The sequence below is a fragment of the Falco naumanni genome, chromosome 3 (genome assembly GCF_017639655.2).
Source record: "Falco naumanni isolate bFalNau1 chromosome 3, bFalNau1.pat, whole genome shotgun sequence".
Taxonomy (NCBI): Eukaryota; Metazoa; Chordata; class Aves; order Falconiformes; family Falconidae; genus Falco; species Falco naumanni.
In genome coordinates, this window is record NC_054056.1 from 117,925,568 (window position 1) to 117,947,986 (window position 22,419).

General features: G+C 41.9%; 1 protein-coding gene across 1 annotated transcript in view; it reads left to right on the forward strand.

The window, feature by feature from the left end:
- The first annotated feature begins 230 nt into the window (after positions 1 to 230).
- Positions 231 to 22,419, forward strand: part of COL22A1 (collagen type XXII alpha 1 chain) — a 237,409-nt gene continuing 215,220 nt past the window's right edge. The window contains exon 1 of the mRNA XM_040588639.1: positions 231 to 466. The gene's annotated coding sequence lies outside the window, so the exon portion shown is untranslated. The remainder of the gene's footprint in view (positions 467 to 22,419) is intronic.

The following is a 22,419-nucleotide window of genomic DNA, read 5'->3' on the forward strand; positions in this document are numbered from 1 at the left end:
CGCCCTGCCCTGCCCTGCCCTGCCCTGCCCTGCCGCCGGCCGGCTGCCCGCCCGCCGCTCGGATCGCCCCCCGTCCTTCCCCCTCCTTTCTCCTCTCCTCTCCTCTCCTCTCTCCATTCCCCCCCGCCCCTTTCCCCCCCCCCCCCCCCCCCCTCCCCCGGGGCAGCGGTGGCTGCCCAGAGGATGCAGCGTTTTGCCCATCCCCGCTCTGTCACCAGCATGTCCCCGTGAGCGCGCGTGTGCGCACGGGGGGTTCAGGAGGGGGGTGTCAGTGTGCCTGGCTGTGGCTGGCTGCGTGTCCGTGGGTCCCTGTGTGCGCTCCTGGCCCCGCACGCCCACCGCCCCCCCACCGCAACCCCGTCCCGGCCGGGCTGCGGGCGGCTCCGCGTGCCCCGGCTGCGTGCTGAGCTGAGCGGGGCCCGGGCTGGGCACCAGCCCCCGCCTCGGTGGTGCTGTGCTTGTGCAGGTAAGAGGACATCTACGGGTTTACAAGCCTGGCACCCGGGGCACTGCGGCTGAACACAACCTTTGCTTTGTCCGTTTCTTTCCATTTTTTCCCTAGCGCAGACAGGCAGCTCAAGTTCAAAAGAAGAAATTTTTTTTTTTTTTTTTTTTTTTTTAAATAAGAGGACATGCAGGAACAGGATCTGTCTTTTAAAAAGAAAATCCAGAAGGAACTGTGTTACGTTATTCTGAGTCTGGGTTTGTTTGTTCTTTCCTTATAGTCAACAAAGTTTTCAGCCCACAGTCTGCCTCGGCACCCGAATCAGGCCTGGCTCAGCCCTCCGGTTGTGCTTAGCAGATGCAGAGTGGGTTCACTGCAGGTGATAAAGTGGAGACGAGGGATGTGTAATGCCTTCATTGAGGAAAGCCGCTGAAAAAGTTCAGAGCTGACAGGACGTTTTCAGATGTGAAGGTTACATTACAATTACTGGGTTTAGGGTTGCTTCTCTTAATCTTGTATGCCTTGGGATTTTGACGACCTAACACCTTCTTGTATTCTGTCTATGTGACACTTTAGTTGCTATCAGTATGTGGGAATACTATGCTGTGTTAACAGGGTAATGTTTTCTTCAGTTCATGTTTATTATAACTGTGCTGTGCATCACTTTCTACCTATAGCCTCTAAGTCTTCCTCTAAGCTGCCTAATTCAGCAATTCCTTCTTGTCTGTATTCTTACAAAGCTAGTGTTCTTTTAAAAGTGTACTAACTGCTTCACAGCTGACACTTTACAGGCATTAGTATGCACACCGTGCTGTGCCTGTTTGCACGTATTTTGATTAAGACCTTAAAATAACACAGCCCATCTGCGCAGTGTGGACACTAATGGAATCATTCTCAGGATGATGCACCTGCAAAATCTATGTATGTAACTGTGTGCTTAATTTTCACCCAGGATTACTCTAGATGCATGCCGGAATCTCTTATTCTTTTACAATTGCCTGTTTAGAAATCTGATTTGTGGGAGTTTGTATAAATACTGAAGAATAAATATTAATTGATAAAATAGTAGGGGGAGTTTCTCAAATAGGTTAGGCAGACAATTGCAAGGTTTATTCCACTTTAAAAGCTTCATTGCTTCTTTTTAAGAGTAGGTATATACTAATTTTTACTCAAGTTTCAGTCCTTCTACCAACTGTCATGCATATTTCCAAGTGTGATGCTGCTATTCTGAATATAGAAAGTTCATAGTCCACAGTTGGGATGATGCTCTGAAGTAATTTTCAGTAAGACGTATCAAGTACATGAAGATATATTGTTAGAATTTACATCAGTGAAGTGTTTAGGAATGCTATTACAAAAGAAAGTTTGAGCATGTATTGCAGATTCACTGTGTATCTTCAATAAGTGTGTTGTGTTGCTTCTAAGAGGCAGTGTGCTGTTTTGGGATCCTTTCTGGTGAAACTGAGGCTCAGTGAAGTTAAGAGTCCCATTCTGAACTTAGTGGGCAGCCGACCAACTGATGAATGTCATCTGGTTTAGGTTAGGATTACTGCAAGTACCTTGCAGAAGGGCAGTTCTCAATACATTGCAAAGCGAAGGGAAGAAACCACGTCTTCTGACTTCCCAAACAGCAGGTGATGGTGCCATTCTCTTCTGGGATCAGTCTGGGGCCAAATCTTGCTTGTTGTATGAGTGCAGAGAGTATTCTATTTAAGTGTTTGTCTCTCAAATTTGAGTGAAACCAATGCCATGAATGAGAAGAGGCTTTAAATTGGAATAGCGCATCTGATGGAGGACTTACTGTGAGGGAAGTATCGGTATGACTCATGAATATGACTCAGTGTGATGGAAGGACAAGGTCCCCAATGAGGACCTAATAAAGGAAGAATTAGCTGGAAAAATTAGTTTGTTTCTTTGGTCTGTGGGAAGCTTTTCCTGAGCTCAGAGACCCAGGCAATGTGTGGGTGAGCGTGTCTGTAGCACCTATACATACACATAAGTCTTTTCTTGCTTCTGCTGATATTTCATGTCATTTTAGGGCAAGCATCCTTGCTACATGCTGGAGCTAGCTTTTGTTTCTGGCCTTTATGATACTGAAAATAATAGGAATAAAAGAACACTTTTATTTCCAGCATGTGATAACTTTCTTGCTAAAATACATTTCTGAGATTTCTTGGTAATTACCTTGGTTTCAAAGGATATTTCAATTTGTCATACTGCAACGCTTTCTTCTAAAACCTGTTTTGATTAATCACCGCTGGGTGATTGCAATTCCTCCCTTTTAAAAGTCATTCTTAAACTCTTCCCCTTTCTCATGATGAGGAGCAAAATCTTTAAGAAAAAACCTGCATCATATCAACGTCTGTCTGTACCACCACACCTGAGTAATATGGGTGGTACTGGGCAATTTCAGTTGTTCAGGCAGTGCCAAATTCCCCAATCTTTCTTAGATAAACTTAATTATATACTGTCTCTGATGACAGTGAAGTATCCCCTTCCAGCCTTTCCAACTCTGTTTTCCCTAGTGAGGAGGACGGGACAGTGCATTTCTACCTTTACAACTAGCTCTTTAGAGAGCAGCCATTCCTGCAGGTCTTTCTGTGGCCAAAGGAGTCTAAAGACAGGAATACTGGGTCCGTCTTGGATGCTGCTCGCTTTATATTAGGCACTACCACCTGTTACAAAGATGTTTTGGAGCATGACAGCTCCAGTTTTGGGAATGAGGAAAGGAGGAGACAGTATCTACAGAAATCACTAAACTGTAACTGAGGAATTGGGAACATATTTAGAAGTTTTTTTAAGAACAGGAAAAAAAGTAGGAAAATAAACATATGAGAAACTATCTAGTCATATTTGGACACCAGCTCACTGTTAATTTCCTCCATCATATACTTTATTTTACTTGATGTTTTTGTAATGGTTTGTTCCAGTTACTGTTGAAGGTTTTCTGGTCCCCTTCAATAGAAGTCACATCAGGCTTTTGAAGTTGGCATGAGTTGAGATGGCTCTGTCCCAGCTCAATTAGCAGAGCCAAGCAGAAGCATGTATTTTGTAGACAGAGAAACTTCTGCAAAGACCTCCCATTGTGCTTCTGGAAGACTACTTAGATGTTTTAAGCTTGAAGTGGTCTGCTTAAGCTGCACTCAGACTTACATTTTCCTTGGCAAGCAAGTATGCAATCTTGTGAGGCAGTAAGTGATGACAATCATTTTAAAGATTTGCATTTCAAATTTGTTTTAAAAACACTGCTAGGTTTTGGGGTGTTTTTCAGGGGAGAGGAAGTGTTAGTCCTAATGATCTTGACTTATAAATGACATCATGGGTCAGTAAATTGAAGGCAAAGTTAAGGATTTTTGCCTCAACGTTGCAGCTAAAAGCCCATTGGGCTGTAGTCAGGGGTCGTGGATAAAGGATGTTGCTCTGGCGGATGTGCTGCACAGTCTGTAGTAAGTCAATGGCTCTGTGCAGTCACTTCTTTCACCCATGAATGAGAGATAATATTAGAAGGAGGTCTTACGTTAACTGCAACATTGGGATCCTAAAAAAAAAAAAAAAAAAAAAAAAAAAAAAAAAAGAAAAGGTGTTTTTTATTAGTTCAAAGCATTCTGATTTTTTATTAATTGAGCAATAGATTCTCTAATGGCCAGCAACATTTCCAGAATTCAAGCTGCAAAAAGAGACTAGCTGGATTCAGTTTTGGGGAAGTATGGTTTCATAGGATCATCTAGGTTGGAAAAGACCTTTAAGATCATTGAGTCCAACTGTTAACCTAACACTGCCAAATCCACCACCAAACCATGTCCCTAAGCACCACATCTACATGTCTTTTAGATACCTCCAGGTACTCAACCACCTGGGCAGCCTGTTCCAGTGCTTAACAAACCTTTTTGGGAAAGAAATTTTCCTGATATCCAATCAAAACCTCCCCTGGTGTAACTTGAGGCCATTCCCTCTTAGTATATCAGTTCTTACTTTGGAGAAGAGACCAACACCCACCCTGGTACAACCTCCTTTCAGGTAGTTGTAGAGAGCAATAAGGTGTCTCTTTCCTGAGCCTCCTTTCCTCCAGGCTAAACAAATCCAGGTCCCTCAGCCGCTCCTCACAAGATGTGTGCTCCAGACCCTTCACCAGCGTCACTGTCCTGCTCTGGACACGCTCCAGCACCTCAATGTCTGTCTTGCAGTGAGGGGACCAAAACTGAACACATGATTCGAGGTGCAGCCTCGTCAGTGCTGAGTACAGGGGACAATCACTGCCCTGGTCCTGCTGGCCACACTGTTTCTGATACAGGCCAGGATGTCACTGGCCTCCTTGGCCACCTGGGCACACTGCTGGCTCATGTTCAGCCAGTCATCAGCCAGCACCCCCAGGTCCTTTTCTGTCAGGCAGCTTTCCAGCCACCCTTCCCCAAACCTGTAGTTTTGTGGGGGGCTGGTGTGACCCAGGTGCAGGACCCAGCGCTGAGCCCTGTTGAATCTTGTGTCTGCTCACAGCTCCCATGGCAGCCAGCACCAGCAAGTGCAATTGGAATGACTTGTCATCTAACATCTTGCTTTCTTTCTGTCCTGGAAAATGTCACTGGTGAAAAAATCTGACCACAGATTTTATATGGCGGAATGATGCCTTGGGAACCCAGATTTGCCCTGGCATGTCTCTAAAACCATGGAAGTGCAGGACAGGGCAGGCAGGTCCCCCTTTTATGCCTGGGACATATGCATGAAGCTCCCTTACTGACCATCTAGCCTACTTCCATGACTCTTGCAGTGTGTCTATACTCCAGAGGCTCAACAGAGACCTTATTGCTCTCTACAACTACCTGAAGTGTTAACAAAAACGACACGTCCCTCTATTCAGAGACAGTAATGTAACAGTGAGAACCCTACAACCCTTGTATTCCATCTCAGGACTTTTCCTTTCCTTTACATGATTTCCTTTGCACTTGCTGGTGCTGGCTGCCATGGGGGCTGTATGTAATGACCCCCAGACATGACCATCACAGCAGAGGAGCTTGGCTAGGGGTGCGGGGGGAAGTCTACACTGATTTCTTCTTCCCACTCTACTCCTGATGTCCGGCTCCACTGATTAGGCTGAAATATTTTATCATGTGAATATGATCTGCAAAACAGGACCAAGAGTTCTGGTTGAGGGAAAATTTACTTATTCATTCCTAGTCTGAATATGAGGGTGGGAGGGAGCTGGTAATATTTTCAGCATCACTAAAAGGTTGATGAAGATTAAATATCTGATACTCCACCTAGCAAGGAAAAAGTATGCAAATGTTATTATTGCCTTGAGAAAACCATTTCAGGATTGGCAGTAGGTGGGTAGATGGTGGATATATTACCTGCCAGGGACTTGTGGTATAGATTAGACATCTAATCTGGAGTGTGGGGAAAAAGAAACAACCCACCCCTCTAATGAACATTATTGTTATACAACAGATACGTTATTTCCTACTGGTTAGTGGAAAATTAATTTCACATCACAGGTGATGCAAGTAGTGAGATAGATTTTGTTTCCTTGTGCTGTTAGAAGCAATCTTGGTGGGGGGAGGAGGGGGGGGGAGGGGGAGGGGGGGGGAGGAGAGTTTCTTTGCTTGGGAGCCTCAAAGTGGGCTGGGTTCCCATGCTTTATTATATTGAGGTTTTCATGACAGATAACCTTGTAGCTTTGTGTACAGTGACAAACAAGAGCTGAGATTTCTGAAAGTACTTTGACTTGAAAAGGCTTCTTACTGTAAAACAGTATGAAAACTCTTTAAAAACTTCCCATTTCTTCACTAGTATGGAGGAAATTTAGCAATAAAGAGAGGGCAGGTGCCCGTGAGCCCTGGCACTTGCTTGCAAACCTTGTGCTACCGAAATAGCGAAGCAGCCCATCATGAGAGCACATTGCGGAGTTACAAGTCTCTCACCAAGGTGTATGTGGCCGCAGACCTGGCCAACAAGTGCAAAACCTGGAGATGATCTGGTTACATGTCACAAAGCTTTTCCAAGCTACGTTGGCCCTGACAATTCATTAGAAATGAAGGAAATTGAGTTATGGCTCATATTTTGCAAGTGCTGTCAGTCCTGGTTATGCAGTTGTCTAGATTTTCTTTGCTCAGGGAGTACTGCTATCACAGAGCTTATCTACTATGCAGTATACATATGTTATCCTTCCCCAGCTTACAGAATCTATTTACTTTGCATTGATTCAGTTCCTTAGAAATTAATCTTTGATTCTTTGCAAAATAGAAGGATCCATTGAGTTCAGTTTAAGCAACTTGATTTGATTATTGTTATGTCCTGAATATTGATTCTTAAGTGATTGTAATAAGAGATGCCAAAACTGCCATATTTCATATTGCATTTGAGGGGGATGTTTAAACCATTGACAGGTTTAAATATTTTTGGACTCTTTAATCTAAGCTTAGCCAACACTTGGTTGTGGTTTGACTGCTTATTACCCAAGGGCAATTTTTGTAGTGCTCTGTTTGTTTAACTGTGTTGAATTACGTGCCTATTGGCAGCATCCAGGTATTTCTTTCCAGAGAAACCAGATTTCTATTGATTGTCATAAAAAGAATTATTCTGCGTATCAATTGCAAAGATTTTATTTGAGCTGGAAAGTTTAGAGCTGAGGGGTACCAGGGGATTTCTGTTGGCTCCACATTTAGTATAAAACTAATTACCACTTGTATGATGGAACTTCAGTAATTCTAATTTCATCAGCAGATAAAGGATATGAATAATCTGCATGGACTTTATTGGTTATCACTGCAGTTCTTCTAAATGAAACAACAGCTGGTACCTATTTCAAAGTACTTCTTACACTGGGCATCCCTGCAACCCTTTATCCATTTCAGTGTAGGACACGTTTTTTCTCCACAATAAGTGGAATGCCCTAATGAAACTATAAGGTAGAAATGCAAAGGAACGTGTCGTTTTCAGTCCATTGTAGTGCTTGATAAAAGAAGTGTGCTCAGTGCTGGTCGTTGCACAGGATACCAGAAAATCTTCAGCAAACCCCGTTCACTAGATCTAGACAGGGCAGTCAGGCATGGTGGTTTTAACTCCTGACTGGGAAATTAATTCTGTACCTGAGAAGAGACAGCAAGGCACAGCCCTTCTGTGGCACCCGAAATTCATCCGATCCCTGCAAGCACTGGCCAAGCTCAGATCTGCTTCATTTATACAATCTGCTGCATTGCAGCCCAGGATGTTCCCAGTCTGAACATGGGACTTGACAATGTAGTTCTGCAATGGCCAGTGACTTCACATTCCTGCAGCAGGAAGGAAAAAAAAAAAAATCATTCTTTTTGTAAAGGAGACCACTTTAGCATATGTAATAAAACTGTTCACCCACTCTGGGAGGCTGGGGCAGGAGTGAATTGCTCATTCCCAACAGATGGGTTGACAGCCTTTGTTCAAGTCTGACTTTTCATAAGCCACCTTGTGCTTGAGTTTTCACAGCAATTTCCCCTGTCCTGCTTTGCTGTTTTCTTATGGTACCACCTCTAGAGTATTTCTAAGAGTGTTCTTTATGTTTTCTGGGGCCTTTTCTTAATTATACGAGTAGGTACTTTTATGATTGATTCCTGAAATTAAAATGGTTTACAAGTGGGCTTATTTTAACCTTTTTTTCTGCCATTGCTTGGGTTTATTACTGAGTGCATTTTCTGTTCTTTTTTCATTCAAGTTATTTGTGTACTTCTGAGTAGTTTCTTGGTCTTTTTAATTCACCGTTCTGTCTATTTTATTGCCACCTTTGACTTTTTTTTCCCTTTCAGAAGATATCTCTATTGTCATATTTTCTTCCCTTAGCATCCTTTCCACTTCCCTTAGCAGCTGTTCCCAGACTATGGGCCATGACCCCTCGAAGGTTCTGGCAGTTATGAGTGGGCTATAAAATTAAGTTGCTAATTTTAGATGCGGCGACACAAGGAAGTTGGAGAAATGTTGCTTTCCAAGACACCCTCTGATCAAGCTGTATATAAAGAGAAATCACTTTTCCTTCAGCAGTTTCTGAGCTAAGACTGATAACAGCATGCAGCAAAACAGATAAAACATAAAATATCCTTATGCCAGATTCCACTGGTATGATAAATAACTTAAAAACTTTTACTGTTACTTCAAGCTCTCTGCATTTCCATATCTGTGGTTTTGCTCCCTGTTTCTCTCCCAAAGAGTATTTTTGAAGGTAATAACCCATGAAGGAGGTCCTGGCCAGTCAAGGAAGCCACAGAAGGAACTTGCAGGTACACTGAGTTTTGGTGAGTCTGTCCCCCTAGTTGAAAGACTTGCTGTCAGCTTTGTAGGTCTTCAGGATTCATAAGGAAAAAACCTCAAACCAAGCCAAGAAAAAGCACCACCAGAAATAAGCAGTAAGAACTCTGTGTTAACCAGTGTCACTTCTTCCCTTAGCTGTACGCTTTTGCTTTTCTCTTCATCGATAACTTGAAAATACATCATATCATGGGCTGAATTCCCTTGAAGAATTGCCATGGCAAGTGGCATGGATGGGCATAGTCATGGGGCAATGGCTGTGCCACCCATTTATGTGGTGTTTAATCTCACCTGGGTCTGTGTGCCTCCGGCAGAGAGGCCAAGTATGTCTGGAGATGGGCCCTTTCTGCCCAGGATGGCATGATGGGTCACCTCACCTAGTTTTATGTCTCTGTTGGAAACTTTCCTGCTGAGCCAGATACCCCTCACTGCCTTTAGAAACGGTGAAGAAAAATAGGGAGGTTTTGCAGGATGATTCATCTGACCTGTTTGAAATGCATTACTCTCCTAGAACTGTCTGTTCCTCTCTATGGATTATAAAGGGCTGGTGGGTGGTTTACTGAAGTATAGACAACTACACTGTAAATCTCTGTGCCTGGACAGATGAATCTCCATCATTTCAATAAGGCTTCAGGGCATCACCTAGCAGGACTACATTCCCCACAGGCAGGCTGGGGGGGCATGGCTGTTGGCCAACATTCAGTGGCATCTCTCTTGCAATAAATTAGCACTGCAGAAAAGTTTTGTATTGAATGAAACTAGCAGTTTAGGTGAGCAGGAGGGTCCGGAACAGCTGTAGCAGGATGATGTGAGAATTTTATCCCAGGCTCTTTCAGGAGATCTGCAACATGACAGCAATGTGTAGCCAAGGGCTCCATCATCCATACAGATGATATAGGAAGATATAGGCCATTGTGACAGCACGTTGTCTTAAGAAAGCTGCTCTTTCCCTCCTTTAGGGTCCGATGCAGAAGGGGGATCATGTTGGCTTTGGGGAATACTAGCTTTTGGGTTAATTTAGTTGTCCCCTGTGACCAATTTAAGACTTTACTGACATGAAGGAAGTTTTTCTCTTGCATTGAAATAAGCCAGCAAAAATAACTGCTGGAACATGGCGACAATTTTCTGTGAAACAAAACCATAAATGATCGTTTCACTTATTCCTGTTATAAATGGGATAATGTTTATTAATTCTGGTTTTTCATTAAGAGGCTCCACAGAGCATGGATTTTTCCATTGTCAGTCCTACGCTGCATGCAAAAATTGCCCTTTATCTATGAAGTCTCTCAATTAAATAACAGTATTATGAACACTCTTGATCCATGCCTAGGCGGGAGGATCCATGCCACTGTGCATACAGCTTTTCTGCCTCATTACCAGCTCTTCTTGTTTAGCTAACTTGTTTGCCTGATCAGACAAGCTCTAACTCTCTCTCTGTTCTGTGACACCATGCTGTATCGGATGACAACGAAGCAGATAGGAGAGTTTTTCTCCTTCAATACCCTCTGTAAGAATGGGGAGTGTGAGGAGGCCTTTAACACCTTTGGATCTTCTACAGCTGTGTACTCATGGGATTTGTGAAATCCTGTCTATTAGACTGTAAACTATTTTGGCACAAGGATCATGTCTGGTAAACAGGACACTCTTTGCTCCTGTCCCAGCAGAGATAATATGGGACAGGAGGGCTTTCCTTTTGGTGCAAGACCTGGACTGCTGGGCTGAGCTTAGTTCCTGCTCTGCCACAGGAATCTTATGCAAAACAAATTCTTCAGTGTCCAAGCCCCTGTCTGAAAAACTGGCATTTTAAAGACCAGCTGACAGGTGAAGAGCCTGGTTATAGCCCTTTTCTAATCCCTCCAGGACTGTTTCTAATTCAGTTCATAACAGAGACTTGCTGGGAGATGCATCCTGATGGAAGACTTGAGCCACAGTGGATTCTTGATGATCAGATGAGGGAGCATTTTATTTTAGGACTTAAAAAAACTCACTTAGGATAGAGAAAATTGGAGGAGCTACCATGGGTAAATCATGGGTATTTCTTCAGGGCAGAGCCTGACTTTGAACTGTTCCCTGTCAGAATTTCCCAAGGTGCTGTAACAGGGACCATCACTGAAACCAGTTCTGAGGTGAAGATATACACAGTTACACTTCAGGAGACAAGCAGGCTGAAAGAAGAGCTGGGGAATGGATTTGTCCACCCCATCCCCACTCGTCCCACCATGTGCTCATGTTGTTTATTCACGGGCTAACTCCTCTTTCCTCCTGACGGCGCTTCTGACATTGCTTGGGAGCTGTGACAATGCCAGGAGCAGCACCCAGACTCCGGAGCAGGAGAAGGGTGACCAGGAGGGTCTCGTAGGTTTTACAGTAGGTTCCTGTTGTCTTTGTGGGTTTTAAAGACAGTCAGTTATCACCAGGTCATGCTTCTGGAATTACAGCTGTTTCGAGTGTGTTGCCTACTGCCAAGAGCAGCCTTCTTCCCAGGCATCTGGTTGATTATTGGGCTTGTTTTGGCCTTTTAAAAACCACTTGTTTCCTATCAAAGCAGGACTGTCCTTTGGCCCTAGGAGTTGTGCTATCTTGTATTTTACTGGAGATGCTCCTTTTTAGCTTACGGTTTATCAAAAAAGACAAGCTTGTGGCCTTCCTGGAGAAGTCAAACTGAATCACAGAAGAGTCTCTGAATTTCATGCCCTGGGGTATAAAATCCCTCTGATATGTACCAGAAAAAGTTAAAAGAATTGGAATTAAAAGCTAAAATTTGCAGAAAGAGGTTGTCAAGTATTAGATACCAGGGGCAAATTTTCAAAAGATTTTGCTATAGTTTTCTAGGAGAAAGGAGAAATAGGGTACCCATATCTCATTAAATAAATAAATAAATTAGCCTGATACGAAGGAGAATAAACACTTAAGTCTTCCATCAATGATGCCACTGAAGTGAAAGTCTTAAGATGCATTTGCAAATGTATCTTAATGGAAATGCTGCTTACTTTGTTGAACATGTATAAGAACAGCGGCACGCATCTTTCTTTCAGTGCCTGCTTCTGTGCCATACGCTATGGGATCCCAAATCCCAAACTTTTAATGGGAAAAGTTGGTGATGAGTAGATTTTCTGATTAGGTGGGAACTCAGGGATTGCTCAGGGATTACTTTATATCCAATTCTATATTTAAGGCACAGATTTCTCTTTCTCGAGGGTTCTTCATTGTATCACCTGAGTTTGGGGAAAGGCCTCTGACCTTGTTCACATTGACGTTTTCTTAGATAGTAAGAATCAATTCCTTGAGATATGGTTTAGATGATGCCTAAACAGAATGGGAAATAGAGATAGGAAAACTAATGCCATCCTTCCTATAGGTTTAATGCTTTCTGGGAACAAATCCATGAAGTATAAGAAGGGTTCTGTCACTAGCAATAGTTATATGTGATTTAATCTTTCAACAGTGTATTTGGTGTTACACAGACTTAAGTGGAAAATGACCTGCAATTTATTGAGGCTTCTACCGTGCTGTCTTTATTTAGGGGCAGATTCTGTCATTCCAATAAAGAAATTATGGAGCGCTTTAATCTGCTAAGAGGTATGCTGAGATACCAGTGGGATTGTCTGAATATTGATCTTTTTGCAAGCTGTGTTATTAAATCAGCAGAGCTAGCAAAGACTGTAGTCATTTCTGAATCACTTACTTCGGGGTGTGGTATTTAATAAAAGACAATTACATTGGCTTCCACTGATGTGATGAATTTAGTAGGAACACTTGACGTACTAAACTTCATAACTTTTAAAATGCGCATAACTTTTCAACATGTATAACTTTTAAAATGCTTTCAATAATTATCATAAGCTGTTCGATTAAAATTATGAGCGAAATATTTTTTTTAATTTGTCTATGACAAGTTATGAAAAAATAATGCACTCGGGCTGCTCTCTACAGCAAAAGCAGGTGAGCTAGAACATTTCTGGCAATATCCTTTCTAGGCAATTGCATCAGGAAATGCCTGAAATCACAGTCTAGAAACCACTGACCTGATTGCCAGGCTGCAATCTGAACTGAGTGGGTATCTGCAAACACTGGTATGTTCCCCAGTACACAGATGCCAATACTGGGACCGGCACAGAGACCGGTGTATCTGTCTGCAGGTGAACGGGGTGTTAAGCAGTGCTTGTGTGATGTCCTGGGCCAGGCGGGAGGCGAGGGCAGACATTGCCCAAGCAGTAATCACGGGAGGCACTGCGGCAGGGATAGCCCTTCCTTACCGTCCCTCTCTTCTGCATTTGTGGTGGCTGTGAGGCTACTTTGGTCCCTGGGAGGGGTAGAGTAGATCCCAAGTTCTGCCCACATCCTGCCCATCCCTGCCTGTTTACTTGCAGTGCTGTAGCCTGCAAGAAAGGCATTTCTCTGCCGCAGGACAGAGCTCAGAAATAAGGTAGGTCTTAATGTGGCTAAGAGTCACGTGGTGGGAAAAATACTTCCCCCCCCCCCTTCTTTTTCTAAGATGAGAAACAGGCTAATATAATCCAGTCCTAGATGAAATCTTTGCATTTTCTCTAGAAATGTTCCCTTTGCTGTGAGATTCACACTATGCAAAGGCAATTCTCCTATTTATAACTTGTGGTTGAAGAGAAGTCTCTCATTCAGTAGAAGAATCATCTTAGGGTAACTGCTGAATGGATTTAAATGCTTTGGTAACATATTTATTTTAAGACCTTGTCCTCTGCAGCAAGGTGGGTCAGCCTCAGCATCAGGGTCTGTGTGGCTTTATTCATACTTTGCACTTTTGCAATTCCACTGGGACTTGGTTTGGTTTGTTTTTTTTTTGCTGTTGATTTTGATTTTTCTTTTTTATTTACACTAATACATACAGTTGCATCTGCACATCAGGATAGAGCCAGGCTCTGAGATACCAGAGATTTGCTGCTATGAAAAAGTAATTGATTCCTGCTATTTGGAATCTGATGAAACTGAAATGTGTTAAGGTTGAATACTTAGCCTGCACTTGCATGATCTTTCCAATAACTCATGTTCCTTTGAAGTCGCTTCATTGTCCTGACTTTCCTGTTCTTGAACTGTTGCCAGTCAAACTGAGCCCTCCTGGTGTAATTTATAGGCAGCAGTCATAAAGATGACATTCGTACATTGGTATGTGGGGAAGAAATCTTTTTGCCTCTAGGATGTTATTAGGAACAAGATGAGAACTTGTGAATATTTTCCAGGTATCATAATGTTTTAATATAATGGAATATTGAATAACATTGGTGATAACATCACAGCAACATGTGGCAGAAGAATTAGCATTTCTCTTACACTGAAATACAGCTATCTTTGTTCTAGCTTAAGGTAAGTTGGACGTCAAAAATCTTAATGCTGAAACCTGTATTATAGCTTTTAATATTGTTTTTTGTCTTTTAATGCTTTCAACCTCAGAGGGACTTCACCTATGAAGTACACAAAAACAGGGAAAACAGTGGTCTCGTGGCTAGCTTGTGGCATTTCTGTGGATATAACTGAATGCTTCATAAAAGTAATGGACTAGCTTTAATAAAAAGCATCCCAAAGCAAAGCTTTTAGAAGAAATCTACTAGTATGCTATGAAGGATGTTTTTGTGGGTTTTGGTTTGGTTTTCATGGTGAATGCCTCATAATTAGTGAAGTCATGGGCAAGTTAGACAAGCTGCTACAGGTGAATAAATGAATCAATGCATCAAACTAATGTAGTGGTTTGGAAAAGGAAGTAACAGTCCATTGCCAGTGAGAAGAGACTTGGGGGGTGTGAGTACGGATATGCTTTGCAATTTGCTCTGACAAACATTTTTCCGCAGGCTTCAGAAACAGTTCTGTGTCAAGACTGCAAACCTGCATTATGCTTTCAATGTTGGTTTCACGCACCTCAGAGGGAAACAAAATTCTGTCTTCCCCAAGGGCAGACCAAATGTGAAGAGCTAGCATGCTTGCCTCTCAGGCTTGAAAGTCAAAGCTATTGTTAATGCAGATGGGAGCACCAGAGAGAAGAGTTAAGCCCACAATAGTCTTCTGATCAGGCAGTGGATCCGAATACAGGAAACCAGCAGTACTCTCATCTGGTCTCACGTAGCTGTTTCAAGGAGTGGTGGTGGTGATGGGATGGAATTCCTTTCAACAGATAAATGCCAAACATGCCTATGGTACTGTATGATGCCAATCATTTAGAGAAGCTATGCCATAGAAATGCATAGTTTATGTAAGATGAACTAAGTACAGAGGCTCTCCAAAGCTTTCATATCCCAAGTAGTTTTGTTGCTTTGCAGCACTTGCTAGTAGATAAATGTAGCAAGACCAGAATTCTGATACAGCAAATATTTCTTCAGATCTAACATGTCAGGGTTCTTAAAGAGTTTTTCTTTTCCCATCCCCTTTATAGTGTATTGGGACTTACACCAGTTATTGCTTTAAGTGTAATCCTCCTCGGATGTCCGATTTGCCTGAGCGGTGTAAGTGTTTGTGCCAGCATGGTGTTTCAGTGGAAATGAAAGCCACAGTTCAGCAGTTTAGATTTAAGCCTGCTGAATTTTGGAGAGAAAATTCTTTCCCCACATTTGGAAGTCACCTCAGCAACTCACATGCCATGCGTGCCAGTTGGAAGCACAAGGGTGGAAGCTGAATGGAGAGCAGGGTTGCACCGAGGGTCCTGAAAGTTAGATATGTAAATAATGGCTGAAAAATGTACTTTAAGTCGCTTTAAAAAATGATTTCCAGCAAAAATACTGTGAATGCAGTTGCTATGGCTACCAGCAGTGTTTTGTGGAGAACTTCTTGAGGTACTTACTGTTTAGTTGTACACAAATGCATAATTTTTCTTAAGTCTGAGGATTCAGCATCACCTTGTATTTGGATTCTCGAGACTAGGAAAAGCCAAAGTGCTATGTTGATCTCGAGATTATTTTTTTATTATTATTATACAAGTGAAACATTGCTAATGCAGCCGAGATAATATGTTATTTCATTTCTTCTTTGTATGTTTGGGGTTCTTTTTAGGCTAAGGAATGCCTAATAGCATTGTGGGGTTTCATGTTTACCTTAGTAGGGAAAAAATGCAAATTCTTTAATTATTAACCACCAGCCTAGCAACTCATTCTGGGCCTAGAAGCCAGGGGAAGGTTTCAGATTAAAACATGACACTGCAAATAGAAGATGAATGCATTCATTCTAGAGATCAAGTACATCAGGCAATGGTAACTGAACACTTAAACAACTTTCTAGTTCTGGTGTGGGAATATTCTGTCACATAAATCAAGACTGATGGCTCTCTAGAGTAGGAAAAGTACTGCAACTTTTGTACAAGATACAGATGAGATACTGCTGTTATTAAGAATAATTTTGGGTTTATGTTGACCAGGAGGTCAGACTGTACATAATCATCCCTTTCAGCTGTAATAATCTATAAAAAAGAGTTGTTCCCTGAATACAACAACATGAATATGAAAAACTTTCATACATTAGATTAGGTCTTATATGTATCCATGGAAAAAAGAGTTATAACACCTGATTTTATCTAAAAAAAAAAAGCACAGGCAGCCAGTCTTGATATCACAGAGAAAACAGCAAAACAAGCACAATCCTATCTTTTTCTTTTTTCTTTTTTTTTCTTTTTTTTTTTTTTTTTAATTGGCAACAAGTAGATTAAAACAGTTACTCTTCAGAGAACAACTGTGTGTGAAATATTTGCTTATCTGTATATGGGGTAAATTCATGTGCATCTCTGTCCATCTTGGTGGTATTAGTACTTTGGCATTTTCCTTGGCATCAGAAGGAAAGCAAAGTAGCTGCTTCCTGCTCAGTGGGGCAGGAAATCTAGTGATGAGAAAGATGTAGAAAAAGGCCAAGGTACTCAGTGCCTTTTTGTAGCCTTTATTTTACCGGTGGGGACTGTCCTCAGCCCTCCAGGTTCCTGAGCCTACTTGCAAAGTCAGTGATAACAAAGCTTTACCCACTGGCACTTAGGACAGTTGGAAATCAGGGCTGACTCCATCCCGTGCTGTTTATGGATACAGAAAACTTAGACTGAAGTTTAACCTTTAGGCAACTGAGGATTCCATGAATGCCCCATAATTTTAGTTCCCGTATCCATTTTAATTCACCCAGAAACTGGCCTAAATCTGCACAGGATGTTCTTAAGCTCTCTTTGTGTAAACTAGTGTAAAAGTTCAAAAAAGACATTGCTTTTCCTAGCTCCATTTTGGTCCTTCTACCCAAACTGCCTTTTCAAAGCCAATTTCATTATTCAGGAAGGGTTATCTGTTTAGAAATCTAGATGCAATTCTTCTGTTCCCCATTAGGCAAAGACTTCATACTCAAGTCTTTTCACCTTCTTCGTCTGAACTTGCTAAAGTTTCCTAGTATTACCATTGTCATCTGTTTGTTGTGGCTGCTTTTGGCTGACTTTATGTCACACTGACCAGATAGACATCTGTTGAAATATCAGTATCTGCTGGAATATCAATATCTAAATCTTAGCTCTTTGTCTAGTCTTCTGTTATTGCATCTGGGGAAAATAAGCACTTCTTGTGAGTAATGAATTTATTTTACTCATCCTCCTTAGAATGAGATAAAATCAATCTGGCTATGGATTATTTTTTTTTCCTTTTCTCCATGAACTGGAAAGGGGACCCATCCTGAGGAGCTCAAGTATAAAACCACATACTATGTTAGTTAGACACCTACAGTCTAAACACGAGATAAATCCCAGCCAAAGCTCTGCAGTGACTTAGGAAATAGCCTAGTGTGAGACGATATCTTGAAATCATCTTTAAAGTCCAGAAAGGCACAGATGATACTTGATCTAACTTCTAGCATTGTGTCTAAGTGGGTATTTCTTTTCCATTTCTACAGTTTTTCCATGACCTTTTTCTTCCACCAAAGTTTCCAGTTTTGCATTTGCTATTGTTTTCCTGGTAACTACTGTATGTCCTGCCATCTGATCCTGGCTCTCTCAGTTTCAATTGTCTGTTTCCAAGGCAATACTGCTTTCCTGATGTCATCACACAGCCCTTGGCCATCTACCTGAACAGACCTTATGGATACAGATATAGTATCATAAAGGACCTATAAATAAAGATCAATACCCTGTTCCTGAGATAACAATTCAGTCTGCAAGGTTGTCACCAGTTCTGTTAGTCCTATGTTGATGGTGCCCATGGTGCTGGGCAGAGATGGCTGAGACATCAAGGATATGCTGCCCAACTAGTTTTATCTTCACTCAAAGCAGGTGCTGCATCAAGGCTGTGCTTCTTATTTCTGTTGTTTTAAAGGAGTCTGTGTTGATGGTGAAGGCATCCACAATGCAGACCTCTGTGGTCAGAGAAGATGAGTCCTCCTCCCTCCTCCTAGCCCCAGCTCCTTTCACGGGAGAGAGAAGTGTTTGAAGTTAGAGCTAATAAAGATTTGAGGGACTTGCTTCCAAGATTTTCAGTCTGAAATCCTCCATACAACCTCCCCGCAGACACCTAAACTGGATAAGGTATCTAATCTTAAGAATTCTCTTGTGTCTTCCCAGAACTGCCTCTGCCTTAAATGATTTGAGTTCTGCAATTATGAGAAATTGGGACAATGCCTCCTACAAGAGCTGGGTAAAGAGGGAAAGTTTTAGAAAGGGGCAAGGCTGGGGATGTAACCCTGCTGTCTGCACCTCCCCAAGCAACAACAGGTATCTCTCCTTTTTATGGCCTTTCTTTATAGATCTTTAACCTTTGGTGGTGTTTGGTGTCCACAGTAGAGTTCTGGGTTTCATTACAAAGGCCCAGACCATGGAAATTAGGCCATAGAAAGGCTCTGCAACACTAAATCTCTTAATCAAATGTAGTTGTTGTTTCTGAACAAACTTTCATGACTTTATAAGGCCATCAACTTGTTAGAACATGTGGAGGACAAATTCACTCACATTGTGCAAGCAGGAGGCACCGATGTTACTGTATATGGGAAATTTTTTGTCAGCTGGACAGTTCAGCAGAAGTGTTGGGGAAGTGGTGGGTGAATGTTATACAGTTCAAATTAACATAGTCCTGTTAATAACCCTGAGAATGACAGACAGTTGGTATGAGCTAATTTCTGGAGCTTATAGAGATTCCAGTAATCCTTATGCAGGCCATTAGCATAAGGCATAGGGCAAAGCATCCCAAGCAATCCTTCCTTGCGTTGCCCCCGTCGGAGTTCTGGGAAATGCATTCACCAGGCTCCTCGTTGTTAGAAAGTATGTTGCTTATTTTCCAAACAGATTTAGGCTGTTACCCCATCCTGATTCCTCGCTCCAGCTCTGCTAGCTGACTATATAAAGCCATGACATATGGGTCTTTTTACTGACATAATCCTCTACTGTACTAAAAAAGAAAATATTGAGTTTCATTCCAAAAGCTGGAAGAACTTCCATGAGGATATAAAAAGCAGGAAATGGACCCTGTAAGAGTAGAGCACTCTCATATTGAACCGCCTCAAGGGGCTCAGCGTTAAAGGCTTCCTAATAATTGATGTGGGCTGGAACAGCTCTGCCTCTGCTTGGAGGGAAGGAGATTTGTGGGACTTTCCCCGTACAGGTTACTGGGCTCAGACCAAAGGACTGGTGTTCCGTGACCCTGTAATAAAGCAACACGCTCTGCACATACAGTGCTAAGGACGGTATGAACATGTAGTAACGGCCACAAATCTCAGAATTTCCAACTCCACAGCAAACTATTTCTACAGTTTGAACTGTTTTCTTCCTCTGTGGGCATCATTTCGACCTTTGTCTTGCTTACTTTACTCATTGATCTGGAGATCTTCCTCTTCCTATAAAGGCCAGTCAATAATGGTATCTATTACTCTAAGCAACCAGTGGACCTTGTATTACATGCAGGTGGTGGACTTGCAAGTTCTAGGACATCTGTATGCTGCAAACCCTGTTTCAGTGACGACCTGAGAGACATTTTAGCATTCTGTTAAGTTTAAAAGAAGTAGGCCAGACCTAAAAGGTTTGGAGCACCTCTTTGTGGCATCTGTTCTAACGAGCCCAGCGACTGGGGCACTGCAGAATGGAGCACACCTATATCTTGTCCCATCAGAGAGCTGGGATGTAGACACAGCACACAACTGGTCTCATGATGTGAGTGCAGCCTATTTGTAGGAGTGTTAACAAAATTAATTCGGAAATGTTGGTGTGGATTTGGTAGTACCCTAACCACAGACTGTAGGATTTGAGAGATTTTATCATAGAAACTTTTTATCACAGGTTAGTTTGGGGTGTTCTTAGCCAATCAATAGAAAGACTTCTAAGCTTGACACACAGGAGAACAATTTAAATCTGGAGTTACTTCCTCTGGACAAATCACTGAAAAGTTATACTTGGGAGTATTGCATCAAGTCTTTAGCCTGCAGACGCTGTGTGGCTGCAGCAGGAAAAAAATACATTGCAAAGTCCTCTTCTAGTACTTAGGGTATTTTAGAATTGCAGTGATTTGGCTGGTAACCAGTAAGAGCTTGTTTTAAAGCGTCTGTGGTAGATGAGTTTACAAGTGGTCAATTTGAGGGATGTGTGATCCAAACTGAGGTTAAGGAGTAAAGAGTAGTGGAATTCTAATTCTGACCTTCTTGCAGGTTTCTTTGCACATGCACGTGCAACACCATAGAGGATAAAAGAACATTTCTAAGGCTGCAAAGTGGAGCACACAAAAATTAGTAAATGCCCATGCTGAGTTAATCCAGTCCTCCTTGGAGTATGCTGTATGGTTCTCTAAGACTCTTGGTTACGCTCTTCTCTATGTTTTTTTTTTTTTTTTTTTTTTTTTCCCATTAGATTCCTGTCTTGTTTGGTCTCCTGGACAAATACCTGTCATTTAGGAAACAGCTGTTTATTACTTTTCCCCTCCTAATTATTCAGTGTGGACTTTATTTCTTGCACAATTAAACTTCTTTCCAATTGCAGCAATATTAATCATTCACGGACCATGGTGGTTCCAGTACCAAGCACTTCAGGGCAGTAATAGAGTTCAGCTAAGGCAAACAAACTGACGGGTTTGAATGGTCCGGTGGATCTTTCCCACCACCCTATTTCATCTCCTATAAAGCTGACAGATCACTTTGGCTAGCATTCATGCTAACCATCTCTCTGCATCTGATCGGTGTTTTAAGGATTGGGGTAGAAGTTGCTCTCAAGACGTGATATTGCAAAAGAAGAGAAGAAATGTCTCAGCGCCTGCAGCCTCGCTGGCACTTAAAGCAGAAGTTGGAGAGCTGTTAACTAGGCAGGGTGCATGAATATCCCCATCCAACACACCGTGGAGCTCCTGACAGTCTTTTCCTTGATTTCAGCAGACTCTAGGTAGTTGAACAAAGTACCTTAGGAACAACTCTGGTATTAGCAGAGAATCTTCTGCTCTATTGCTCACATGGCTTTTGAAATAATGCCCACTGAAATCAATGGTTGTCTTTTTATTAACTACAGTTGGCTTTGGATCAGGCCTGGGAAGATGCATATCTTCCAGAAATACCATCAGATGATTTCTTTAAAAGGCATCGAACAAAAATATACGGCCGCATGGACTGATCAGGAGGAAGAAAGTCCCATCCCTCTTTTATATGGTTGGCTTCCTGCTCCTATCAGCAATAATTTAGATAATTAAATTGCTTGGTTCAGTAGTTGGAAGAGGCACGATCAACAAGCTGACTCTACTAAGATGTCAGCTATATTAGTGTTCTCAGTTATTTTTTTGCTTTTCTTCTTATTATTTGTTTTGGTATGTGAAAAGTTGTGTAATCGGACACTGTCTTTCTCATCCCAGGCTAACCTCTTCTTCAGAGAGGCATAGGAAAGACATTTAAAATCACTTTATGAATGCCAGCATAGTCAGAACATTGATATGACATATGGTGACGTTCAGTGGCAGCAGATGAATGGATGAAATTAAGCACAATAATATTATTGTGTGTCCCGTCCCCCGCCCCCCCCCTTGAATTTAACAGTAAGATGTACAGTTCAGTGGTATAATTTAGTAAAATGTAAGTAAAAGCTCAGATATGTTAATGAGCAGACTACAGTCCATAACTGGACATGCTTTTAAATTCAGCCTTGAATTACTGATCTTTTCACTGTCCTTGTAGGGTCTTTGAACTTTTGCTCAAGGTAGAAGCAGTTTTATTAAATCACGCTCCTGAAATGCTCATCTTACTATTGACTCCAGCTTTGTTTTGTCTTATTAGTATTTGTGACTGAATCACTCCTCTGAAGGATGAAAGAGATCACAGAAAGTGTTCTGGCTTTTTCAATCTCTAACTCATATAGGTTTTGCTATTGGTGACATCTCTTAAACCGGGACAGAGCAGCAGTCTTTGGAGAGGCCTGAGATAGGGAATATCCAGTGCTTGTGCTTAAATTGCTTGTCCTAGAAAGGCCATAAAGTTTTCTTCTCTGCCACATTCTTTGTATCTGCCCATTTTTTTCCCTTCATTTTTTTTCAAAATGCCATTTCTAAACAAACAGTTTTGCTTCTGTTCTTTCGTACAAGTTTTCCCTCCTTATCCCTTGAATTATAAGGATGCAACAGCATTATCTGAGAAGCAAGGTTAGAACAAATTCACTATATGTTCCCTCAGGGTCAGGCTTTGGCAGGACAAAGACAGGGCAGGATAGGAAACACCATTGGCTTACGCACAGTGAATGGAGGGCGTTGTTTTCTAAATAAACTGACGTCAGGGTATTCTTTGAC